Here is a 12,948-nt window from a genome sequence, read left to right on the forward strand (position 1 = left end):
CTTGCAACCAGTCATTTGAGCTGTTCTCTTGCAAATAGACTTTCTCTGCTTATTAGAGACATTCACAACCTCAGTATTTCTATTTCCTACCCCCTGGTTGGAAGTTTGTGCTCCAGGATACATCATAGTAAGATTCGGGATGAGGGAACCCTTTCTTGCTGGGAGGAGGGCTGTTGTGAAAGAGAACTAGGGATGATGGGGAGGAGAACTTGCCTGTTGCCCCAGTTGCAGGCAGATCAAGTTTAGGAGGGTCTGTAGGAAAACTGAGGATTTGAAAATGGATCCTCATCAGTCTCTCCGTGTCCCCAAACCAAGAGCCTGTGTACCCCAACTTGAAGACTGCTGTTCCAGAGGCTTTCAGAGCTCATAGAGATGCTATCGCTCTTGGAGAGACTGAGTTTGCTTGAGTTCCCCTTAGGCATACTGCCTCTCACTGAGCTCCTCTCTGCAGTGCCTTACCGAATCTGAGAAAAGTCTTCAGAGGCAGGAATCATTATCTCTATTTTGCAAATGAGGATGCAGTGGTGAAGGGAAGTAGCAGCCATCGGGCACCAGAACTGGGGTTCAGACCCGGGCGACGGATGTACGGAGCCTGAGATGTTTAGCTGCTGTGTTTAGTTGATCCTGGTTCTGGGAACAGGAATCCCAGCTCTTCACAGGAGCTGCTGCTTGGACTGCTGTTGCTTTTATCTGTGTTTCCTTCTTGGCAAAGTCCTCTAAAGCAGTGGTTCTCAAATCCAGGTGGCTGGGCCCCACCTCTTGAATTTCTGATTCTGTAGGTGTGGGTGAGGCCGAGAATCTGCATTCCTAACGAGGGCTTCCCTGATAGCTCAGTTGGTAAAGAAACCGCCTGCCATGCAGGAGACCCTGGTTTGATTCCTGGGTTGGGAAGATCCCCTGGAGAAGGGATAGGCTACCCACTTATGAACTGTATAGTCCATGGGGTCGCAAAGAGTTGGACACGACTGAGCAACTCAGTAACAAGTTCCCAGGTGTCAGGGGATGAGGGCCCACTTCTCTAAAGCCTGTCCAGTCTCTGGGAGAGAGTCCCATTTCTAATGTATGTAGGGACAGATACTTTCCCCCTTAAGTTTCTTTTAGGACTGAGGCTGTCACTTGCCTGCTAAGTCACTTCAGTCGTGTCTGACTCTTTGCGACCCCAAGGACTATAGCCCGCCAGGCTTCTCTGTCCATGTGATTCTCCAGGCTGGAGTGGGTTGCCATTTGCTTGCGTAGAAGTGAGTATATATGAAATGCACATTGCATATGTATTTCAGCGCCTGAAACAACATTGGAAAAACTTGTGCTGCAGGAATTTTTGTTGGAATTTTCTTTGGTGATATTTGTACGTGGGTATACCTGCATCAGGGGAAATTGTGCTTACACGTTTTTATTTATGTGTATATACTTTGCACACGAAGGTCCTCTGGGTTTCTGCCAAGTTGTTGACTCTGTCTGTCTGGATGGGATATTCTTTCCTGCATTCTTCACCTCTTGGTTCAGTCCTCAAGATTCATCTCAAAATAATGCTTTCTCTCTGAAATTTGCTGATTAACTTAAGTGCCTCTTCCCTGAACTCCTCTAGCCTGGCATAGCATTGTATAGGCATGATCTTGCTTACATGTTCTTTCTCACGTTGGTTGAAAAATTTGATACTAGTAAGCGCTAAATTAACAGCAAACATTTAATGAGCACTTACTAAACACTAAATAATTTTTTTTTTACTAAATACTAGGCATTTGCTAAACACCTTACATTTACTATTTCATTAAATCCTTACAATTTTATGAGATACTCTTTTCATCCATATTGCATAGTTGTGGAAACTGAGGCACAGAAAGGTAACTTGGCCAAGGGCACACGGCTATTCAAGGGGCATTTCCTTGCTGAAGTCTCTGTGGCCTAGACTGACTCTCAGACTTGCAGCCCCAGATACTGACCTGTCAGCCTGTGAAGCTCATTGACATGAATGCACATAATTGAGAGAATGACAATCCATTGATTTGTGTGACAAGAAATGCCAAGGGGAGTGGGTACTCTGGACAGTGTGTTCTATCTCTTATGGCAGACTTCTCAGGAAGCCAAAGTATAAGCCTCCATTTGACTAGCCAGCCAAACAGTTTAGACCCAGGGGAATTAGTGACACAGGTCCAATCTGTTGTGGCTTCGGGTTAATACAATTCATTGCTGCAACAAAGATATTATTTGGAACAATAGGGCAAGTCCTTGGGCAATATTGCTTGGTAGATAAGAGCAGAGATTCTGCAGCTAGACTGGATGGTTCAAATTCCAGAGCTACCAGATACTAACTTTGTGACATTGAGCAAGTTACTTATCTGACCAAGATATTCATGACAATGGAACCTAGCTCACAGGCTTGTTTCGAGGGCTGATATATTTGTGTATGTAAGGAACTTAGAGGTGTACCAGAACTGTGCTATTGTGACTATTAAATGCATTGTATTCTGAGTGCCTAGCAGAGGTGGGGCACATAGCAAGTGCTCTATGCATATTTTTGAATGAACAAATAAATGAATGAATGATGAGTTTGACTGAAACTTTGTTAGACTCTACCATTGTTTCGGGCTTCCCAGGTAACGTCAGTGGTAAAGAACCCACCTGCCAAGACAGGAGACACAACAGACACGGGTTCGATCACTGGGTTGGAAAGATTTGCTGGAGGAGGGCATGGCAACCCATTCTAGTATTTGTGCCTGGAGAATCTCATGGACAGAGGAGCCTGGTGGGCTACAGTCTGTAAGGTTCCAAAAGTTGGACACAACTGAAGTGGTTTAGCACGCACACACGCACCAACGTTTACTTGAAAGCAAGTTGTTTTTTCGACAGTGACTGATAGTAAAGAGATCCATTCCCGCCCTGCCCCCAGCCCGATAATCAGGCAGATTTGTTTTAAATCAGTTTGGTACATGAAACAGATTAGTTTTGCAGTTTTTTAATGAACTGAAATAGAAATTTCTAAATGTAGCAGTCTACCTGTGCAACAAATACCTGTAAGGTAAAATAAGGGATTTTTAATAGAACTACAATCTGCATGAACAAATCAGACGGAAAGTGTGGAAAGGTTTCTATATATTTTCTGGATTAAAAAAACAAAACAAAACCCCAAATTATTAATGGCTTAGAACGGGGTGGGATGAGCTGTGGAGTGCTGGAAGGAGAGACTGGGTGGAACATGTCCTGATGTGGGTTTAGAACTATGCAGGCTCCAGACAGCCCTTCTGAAATGCGTGGGCCTGAGCATCACCTGCTGCCCTGGTCCATGCTCACTGTCTCTGGTCATTCTCTGTTTTCTCAGGTTAACAGTAAGGACAGAATCCTTGGGAAACTTTTCTAGCCATCATCTTAGTTCTTTTCAAGGCCTCTGTATAAATGCCACATGTGCTACTAGTTCAAATCAAAGGAGAGGAAAGAGACAGGCTGCGTGGTTAGGGGGAACTCAATGTGTCAGTAATAGTACTAACAACCGCTGGTACTATTTACTGAGCATTTCTGAGCTTTGATACAGTGAGTTCAATCTCTTGATTCAAACTGGTTAGCTGTATCTCTGCTCATCTTGCGGTTCAGGTGACCTTGATTCATCTTTATTGTTTTAACATGTTAAACTCTCTTCCATTGTTTCTCTGAAATGCTAAACTGCAAGGAGATCAGACGGATCAATGTAAAAGGAAATCAGTCCTGAATATTCATTGGAAGGACTGACACTGAAGCTAAAGCTCTGATATTTTGGCCACCTGATGTGAAGAACTGACTCATTGGAAAAGACCCTGATACTGGGAAAGACTGAAGGCAGGAGGAGAAGGGGATGACAAAGGAGGAGATGGCTAGATGGCATCTCTGACTGGATGGACATGAGTCTGAGCAAGCTCCGGGAGTTGGTGATGGACGGGGAGGCCTGGCGTGCTGCAGTCCATGGGGTTGCGAAGAGTTGGACATGACTGAGCAACTGAACTGAAAGCTAGCTCTCTTAAATCATGGACTCTTGTTAATTTCTGGCTTAGGAGGGTGAAAACCTAACCTGTCTTCTCACACTCTTTCTGTTGCTGTTTTTCATTACCTCTCAAAAATGTGAGAGCCTTAGTATATTCCCACCCAAAGACTCAGTAATGCAGATGCAAGATTTACTGACTTTGTACGTGTCCATATTTTCCAAGTATCCCCTAGCCTGTTTGTCGTTGATAGTTATTTTTACAAAGTCTTCTTCACTTCCTGTTTAAAAGTGTTTCTTGGCTGCCTCCCTCTTTGCTTTCCTGTATTTTCACTATTCAAACAGTGGGTTATGGATTTTTGGATTTCATGGTATGAAAGTTAAAAAAAGAGAGGCAGGGAACTTATGTAGGGTTGCTATCTTTTAATTTTTCCAAATAAAGATGAATACCCTTTACTTTTACCATCACTTCATAAAAGAAGCTGCCCAGTAGAGTCCAGGAAGCATGGCGGTTGCCTTTGTGGAGGTGAGGTCTTGCAGCAGTTCTCCTTCTGAGCTGATTCAAGTTCAGTGCAATCTCTTGGGCATCCACTGTGTGCTCAGCTTTGTGCTGGACATAAAAGAAAGACTGGACTTTTGCCTTCACGCTCAGGGATTCCATAGAGGAGATGAGACAAACAGCTCAGTAGGACTGTAAATCTGGGTCTGCCTTTTCCATGAGACTGTGTTCTTTTTAAAGGTAAAGATCATGCCCTTACGTCTCTTACATCCCACCACACCAGCATGTTTCTGACATATCACACACAATCTATCAATGTTTGCACACTCAGAAAGAATTATGGGGCAGTGCAAGGTGAAATATGTGTAGATCTTCAAGTCAGTCATGTACCACTATTGTATGGTACTGTATCATGAGTGGTAGGATAGCACAGGAAGAGGGTAGGTCACAGCTGACTCAAGTTGGCAGGAAGACTTCATGGTAGGAAATGGTGAGGTTTGAGATGGTCCCTCAGGAGTGATTAGAAGTCAAAGAACCTGACAGTAAGCAGTGAAGCTCTGTTGGAAAGCAGTTTGGAGCCCAAGCATTAATACCCAGGAGAGGTTATGTCTTCGTTTTGCAGGGTAATGGCTTACTTGGGGTTTATGGTAGCATGGGATGATGATGGACACCAAATAACATTTAGGGCAATGGTTCACAATTAGGGGTGATTTTGCCCACTATGGGACATTTGGCAAGATCTGGAGACATTTTTGTTTCTTAAAACTGGGGAAGGGTGCTATTGGCAAGTAGTTCTGGCATATGGTAGAGGCCAGGGATGCTGCTAAATTTACATGGTGGTCCTCTTCCCCCACTGAAGACTTGACTGGTCACAACTGTCAACAGTGCTATAGTTTAGGAACTCTAGGGAATTCCCTGGTTGTCCAGTGGTTAGGACTTCATGCTTTCATTGCCGAGGGCCCGAGTATGATCCTTGGTTGGGGAACAAAGATCCCCCAAGCCACACAGTGTGGCCAAAAAAAAAAAAAAAAGAAAAAAGAAACTCTCTGATTTAGTGGGATTAAGAAGAAAAAGGAAATAAATATGGTGTTATTAATAGCATTTCATGATTATGAGCAGTGCCTGGAAGCCAAAGCTGCTCTTACAGGGTAACTGTTTCTTCTCTCCCTCTCTCTTAGGAGCTTCCTTTTCCCTCCCTTCACCTGTCTCTCTCCTTCTTTTGTCTCATTACCTCTCCTTTGGTCTCAGACCTTCAGAACTTCTGCTGGCTTCCTGCAAATGAAGATCTCAGAGCCACCTGGGGAACTCTGGGAGGCTGTTTGGGCCCGTCTGCTGGGTCTGAGTTTCTTTGTCTTAACAGCGAAGGTTTGGAACTATAGCATGTTTACCGGTCTCTTTGGGTTTGACAAAGCAAAACTCTGAGACATTTGAGAGCTGTGTTGGAGAAGACAGTCTAGACTCCAGACTTTTCTATGGGTTTCGGAGACCTCAGACCAATACTATGGGAAAAGAAGAGGCCAGTTGGCCGCTCAGTGAGAAAAAGTCATTCCAGGGGGAGGGAGAATGTGGATCATCCCTATTGCCAGAAGTGCTACCAGAAACACCTGCCTGGGCTCTTCTAGAGATGACCATTTAGACTCTTTCTGTCAATGAAGAAAACAAGTTTTCTTTTAGAGTAATGTTAGGTGTACAGAAAATTGTTAAGATAATAGAGTATCCTCATATGCCCTCTATCCAGTTTCCTTTGGTATTAACATTTTATGTTTGTATGACACATTTAATACAGTTGATGAATCGACACTGATACGTTCTTATTCGCTAGAGTCTGTGCTCTATTCGGATTTCCTTAGTTTTTACCTAATGTTCTTTTTCTGTTCCGGGATCTCACCTAGGATATCACACTACATTTAGGTTCCCCCTAGTTGTGATGATTTCTCAGACTTTCATTGATTTTGATGACCTTGACAGTTCAGAGGTGCACTGGTCAGGGGTTTTGTAGACTGTCCCTCAGTTGGGCTTTGCTTGATGTGTTTCTTATGATCAGACTGAGGGTTGTGGCTCTTGGGGAGGAAGACCACAGAGATGAAGTACCTTCTTATCACGTAGTCTCAATGTGACTTTCCACTGATGACGCTGACTTTGACCACCTGGCTAAGACAGTGTTTGTCAGGTTTCTCCAATGTTAAGTTATTATTGGTGTTTTTGTCCCTTTTATATTGTACTCTTTAGAAAGTAGTCACACTGTGTATAGCCCACACTTATGGAGTGGGAAGTTAGGCTCCCCTTCCTTGGGAGGAGTCTAAAAAGTTTTAAAAGAAAAAAAATTATTTCGACCCTTGTTTGCCTCCCAGGTGCAGTGAATGAGCCCATTCTCGTTTCTTCCTCCACGTCTGACAGCTGATCGAGGTGTGGGGAGTTACTTAAGCTAACAAATGATTATCCTTCCCTGTAGAAGGGGTACCGGAATGCTGAATTTGCTAATTACTCTTCTCTCTCCTTCTCCTAAGCAGTGATCTTGAGAGAGATGGGACAAATCTATCTTTAGTGAGAGCTGCAACTCAGGAAACCGGGAGGCTGAGGATGAGGGAGGGGTGGCCACTTACCAAAAGTGAAGCAGGAGGAAGTGGATGAAGAATTGAGTGGCCTAAAGGGAAGTGACGCGGCTAAGAGGGACTTACGGGGAGTCTGGTCACTGGGCCTAATTGAACTTTCTCAGTCTGTGCTGTCCCTCAGCATTGCTTCTGGATTTCTGTTTGTGCCTCTGCTGATGGGGGGTGAGCAGAAATATGTATTTTGGGACAGTGGCTGGAAGAAAAGGTTGCTTGGAGTCTCTGGCTTTCCTCCTAACTGGGGGAGTCCATTTCCTCTACATCAGGCCTTCGCTGCTTGATACGTTAGTTTGAACCCAAAATGGTAAGTATAGGCACAAGTGATGCTTGATCCTCGTTCATACTTTTGGCAGATACTGCTAACTGATCACATCTCTCTCTGCTGCCAAGACAGACATGTCCTCAGACTCTTTCTCAACACACTGCTGTGGGTATTAATTATGTATTAGTTGGCGTGGGCAACGAGTAAATGATTTGCCATTCCTGGTCTAGACAGATACTTTTTTTAAGATATTAAGATTCAGGTTACACAATTCATTCATTATTTAATCAACAAATATTTCTGAGTACCTACATGTGCTAGGCATTGAGCCAGAGGCTGGGCATATATTGGTGAATAAAATAGACAAGGTCCTTGTCTTTGTGGAGTGTACAGATTGTAAATTCTTTGATAAATGACATGTGTAGTATCTCAGTAGCTCTTTGTATGAAGTGAAGTGTTAGTTGCTCAGTCATGTCTAACTCCTTGTGATCCCATGGACTATAGCCCACCAGGCTCCTCTGTCCATGGATTTCTCCAGGCAAGAATACTGGAGTGGGTTGCCATTCCCTTCTCCAGGGAATCTTCCAAATCCAGGGATCAAACCCAGGTCTCCTACATTGCTGGTGGATTCTTTACTAATTAAGTCACCAAGGAAGCTCTTTGGATAGTTTAGGGCAATCAAAATCAGCTATGGCAGGAGGGGTAGTTAGTAGATTTCATTAAGCATCTTGGGCAAAGTTCAAATATATGATCTCATTTAATCCTCACAGCCACCTTATAAGTTAGGAAGCAGTAGTCACAATCTACAAATGAGAAAAACAAGGCATACGGAAGTTGCCCAAGAACCAAGAGCAGAGATTGAATCTTTGTCAGTCTGATGCCAACAGTACTGGTTCTTACACCATGCCTCATTCATCCAAGCTTTCTGTTCTTTAATAAGGAGAGGATGTTTTCAGAAAAGGAGGGTAGATTAGAGTCCATGCTAGGGAGAAGGGAGGCTGGGGCCGTGTAGATGCTGACCTATGGTTGCTGGAGGCTCTGGTTGAGGTTGCTGGGTGGGGCTGAGGCAGCCAGTGGAACAGGACTCTGGCTAGAATGATGCTGTAAATGATGCCAGCCCCAAGGATATGCCTCATCACATCACACCAGCCTGACTTCCCCTCAGGCCTACATTGGACTTGCAATGTAACCAGTCCTCCCAGTTTCTACCAGCTGCTGAAAGCGCGAAGATTTCTCCCCATGCTCTTGGGTTGCCTGGAGATAAGTTGTGCTCTGGAAAAACGTGCTGCGGGAAGAGGAGGAAAGGGCAAATATTGGGCACAGCTGGGTTGAGCTTGCCCTCCTGCCAGTGGCTCCGCTCCAAGCCTAAAGCTCTATCTGGGCTTGAACACCCAGCCAGGCCTTGCTCTGTTCTCACATTTAGCCCAGAGCTTCCCACCAGGTCTTGGCTCCTGAATGCTCGGAGCTTCATTCACAGAGATTGATGTTGTTCGGAGTCCCAGAAAGAGTTCCTTGAATAGTCGGTCCAGTGTGGATGAAATAAAGGACTTTCCTGGAAAAGAACTAGGAAATAAAATCTCTGAGGCTTCACTTAGTTATTTCCAGAGACTGGGAAGACCCCATGTCTCATAGAGAAGCATGCCTTTTCTTCTTTTCCTAAATACCAATTTAGTGGGCTATGGGAATCTCTCCTCCCTTAAGAATGAACTGAACACCCAAGTTGGTCTGTGTTGTTTTCATTTCAGTTTCCCTGAGAGCAGAGTTTGAAGCCAGGACTTGTGGAGAGGTAGTTTATCTGGGAGGGGTGGTGGACGCTGGACGCACCATCAGATCTCCCCTTAGGAACGAAGGGCTGATTCGCTACCTGCTGGGAGCACTGTGGCTGAGAGCCCTTGGCTGTCAGGGATGCCCCTCCTACCCCAACACAGGGTGGCTTCAGTTACCAAGAGCCACCCAGCTCAAGGTGACACTCATTTCTGGGGGTACTTACATCCAAAAACTGATGAAAGATGGGGCACAAAGGTCTAATTCCTTTCCCCATCTCAGGCTGAGTTTGAAACTGGAGGCGTCATCTCAGCTTCAAAACTCTGAGGATCAGTGCAGGCTAACCTGGTGTTTCTTCCCCCTTTCTTTCCCTCCATGGGTGGTGTTGATTCCTAGAACCCTCCATAGTGAACCTGACCCATGTCTGTAGCCGCCTGGCATAGTCTGGGGTATGGGATTCTGGGGTGGGATTTAGGAGCTGAATCACCTCTGCCTGGCTGGCCCCAAGGATCATGTTACTCATGGTAGGCAGGGCAGTACAAGCTTTACCTTGTGGAGATTTGGGAAGTAATCCCAGTGGAAACGATGGGTTAGCTGGGGCAGTGTATCAGCATTTGAGAAATAAGGGGTAAATAGTAGCTGTGAGGCCAGTGAAATTGGATAAATGTTGCTAAGCTCAAATAATGCTTTGGAGGAAGATATTGAAGAGTTGAGAGTGATTGATTACAACTATAAAGCTAAGTGTGAAGACCAGAGGACTTCCTTGTGGCTATGTAAAGAGGTTCTCATCACCAGCAGAAGGAGAACAGGGAAATCTGAGGCCCAGGCTCAGGACTTAATCATTAAAAAGGAGCAGTGACTTCAAAGAAAGTTAAATAACCACATACACAAGTGCTTGAAAGTGAAAGTGAAAGTCAGTCATGTCCGACTCTTTGCAACCCCATGGACTATGCAATTCATGGAATTCTCCAGGCCAGAGTACTGGAGTGGGTAGCCTTTTCCTTCTCCAGGGGCTCTTCCCAATGCAGGGATCAAACCCAGGTCTCCCGCATTGCAGGCAGATTCTTTACCAGCTGAGCCACAAGAGAAGCCCACACAAGTGCTTAGGTTGAGTCTAACCAAGGTCAGGGCCCTAGTTAGGAAAAAATGGGACCTTGACACATGGAATGGGGTCTTCCGGTTGGTGTATAATACGTGAAAATCTTAAATCACAGATTTCCCCATACTCCCTGAGTCTGCAGGAATGACCTTTTTCTCTCTATTAAGGGCTAGCACTCCCCTTTCCTTGAAGACAATGCAAAGGTCTCTGCAAGATGGTGTGTGCCTGCCCAAGAATGCCCCAACTCTTATCCTGGTCATTGGGCCAAAAATTAGGGTATGATCACAATACCTGGTTAGGGACAAATTGAGCCTGATAGGAAAGAGAGGCCATTTCAAGAAGCCGCAGGACCCAAATAGTATATTCCAATGAGAGCCAAGAGAGCATGCTTGGGGCTGAGTTTAGAGATGCTTGATCAGGTGGGGCAGAAGGTAGAGTTGGTTAATGGAGATTTTATCACTTTGGGAGTATGTCCTCTGCCTGGGGTACACTGCTAAGATAGGTCCATAGGGTTGGGAAAAGTGTTGGCCCACATAAAGAGATGCCTGGATTTTTCTGGGGCTCGGTGGGAGGGAAGAGGGATTTGAAGAAGAGGGTGAGAGAAATGAGCATGGTAGAGTGGATATACTATTAAAGCCAGAAAACCCACAAAGGATGATGATCCATGGAAGACCCTGAGGATTTATGGAAGCAGTATAGAAATATGTTAAGAGAAACACCCTCATCAGTGAGGTGGCTCTCCTCCAGAGACCAAGGATGGGTGGCAGGAGATGTTTCACAGAATAGGGATCAATGAGAGCAATGGGGAAGAGAGGAACCTGAGGCAATAGAACCCAGGTGATGGGGCTCCCCGTCAGAAGCCAGGTGGACACATTGTTGTAGTGCCTAGAAAGGGCATGGGCAGTCAGAGGGTCCTCAGCTGTGTTGAGGGGTGGTTAATTGAACGTGGCATCTCTAGGGGCCACTGCTGCTGCTAAGTCGCTTCAGTCGTGTCCGACTCTGTGCGACCGTATAGACGGCAGCCCACCAGGCTCCTCTGTCCCTGGGATTCTCCAGGCAAGAACACTGGAGTGGGTTGCCATTCCCTTCTCCGAGGGGCCGCCAACAAGGATACTACTCGAACTGTGTAACGAAGCAACAGGATGATCATCACGGCTGTTTACTCGGGTATAACTACACGGGGGAAAGGAGAATGACCTGAACTTGTGAAGGATGGTTGACACAGGATCAGAATTGACATTGATACTTGGAGACCTGGATCCTTGGAGACCTGGAGTGCCATTTTGAACTCTGGCTGGTTGGAAACTGAGCTCTTTCCATTTTGGGGGGCATCTTGCTTACTCCTTTTCAAAGCGTCCTTCCCCAGGTCTCAGGTGGTTCCTTCTTACAAAGGTGCACACTGGTGCTCTGCAGATTACTCGAGAAGAGCTTTCAGCAGTGTCTTCTCTCTGGTTCTCTGCCCACAAATTTTAGCCATCATGGGGTCCTTGAGCTTTGATTTCTGGCTCCCCAACTCTGCGAGAGAGACTGCCAGCCTCTGTTTGTGCACCCCCTCTTTTGCTGTGGTCAGAAATTCACCCTACGAAGTAAAGTAGGCTGGTGTGATAGGAGGGCTCCTCTGGTGTGTTTTCCTTTGCTCAGAGATCACAGCCCTGTGTTGCCTGTTACCTAATCTCTGAAAACCTCTGTTCCTACGTTTTGTCTGGTTTTCCAAGTTGCTTAAGGCATGAGAGTAACTCTAGGCCCTGTTGTTCCTTCTTGAAAGTGAAAAGTGAAAGTGAAGTCGTTCAGTGGTGCCTGACTCTTTGCGGCACCATGGAATGTAGCCCACCAGGTTCCTCCATCCATGGGATCTCCCAGACAAGAATACTGGAGTGGGTTGCATTTCCTTCTCCAGGGGATCTTCCTGACCCAGGGACCAAACCAGGGTCTCCTGCATTGCAGGCAGACTCTTTGCTGTCTGAGCCACAATGGAAGCTTCTTGACCATTGTCTTGTTTCTTCTTGCCCAGGAGTAAAAGCCCTCTGATTTTGTTCCTTGTTTGTTTGTTTAAACTGACCGCTCCACCCTAATGGCACAAAGGTTGTAAATGACAAGTAAAGTATACGGTTGGTGGTTGTGGCGAGTAATTCCTTGGACAATAAAATAAAGCAGAGTCTATAGCTTAGCCACTAACTTATCCAAGACTTGCCAAATTGTTCAGCTGAAACTGATAACTTTTCTGCCCAGTGGAAGTACACCTCCCTTTTACTAATGGATCTTATTGGAGGCTGATTGGTGTCTCTGTAATTGATATGAGTAACCCATCGGTTGAGGCTTGAGGACCCATCACCATCCTCCAACAGGGAGCAGCTGTGTGTGCTGACGTCAGAGTGTTTCCAGATTAGGGCTGTTTGGTCTGGCTGGTGGCTACTGAGAATGTCTGATGGATGCAGGAGGTGAGGGAGTGTGTAACATTGGGGAAACCACAGAGGTGAGTGTAGGGTGTATGATAGTAGTGAAAGTGTTGGTCGCTCAGTCGTGTCTGACTCTTTGTGACCCCATGGACTGTAGCCCACCAAGCTCCTCTGTCCACGGAATTCTCCAGGCAAAAATACTGGAGTGTATAGCCATTCTCTTCTCTAGGGGATCTTCCGGACCCAGGGATCAAACCCTGGTCTCATGTACTGTAGACAGATTCTTTGTGGTCTAAATCACCAGGGAAGCATCAGGGGAAGCAGAATTCAGTGGTTGGGGAGCCAAGTAGCCATGCAGGGAAGGAAGAGGCCA

Source organism: Cervus canadensis, chromosome 6, assembly GCF_019320065.1.
Source record: "Cervus canadensis isolate Bull #8, Minnesota chromosome 6, ASM1932006v1, whole genome shotgun sequence".
In the NCBI taxonomy this organism is placed as follows: domain Eukaryota; kingdom Metazoa; phylum Chordata; class Mammalia; order Artiodactyla; family Cervidae; genus Cervus; species Cervus canadensis.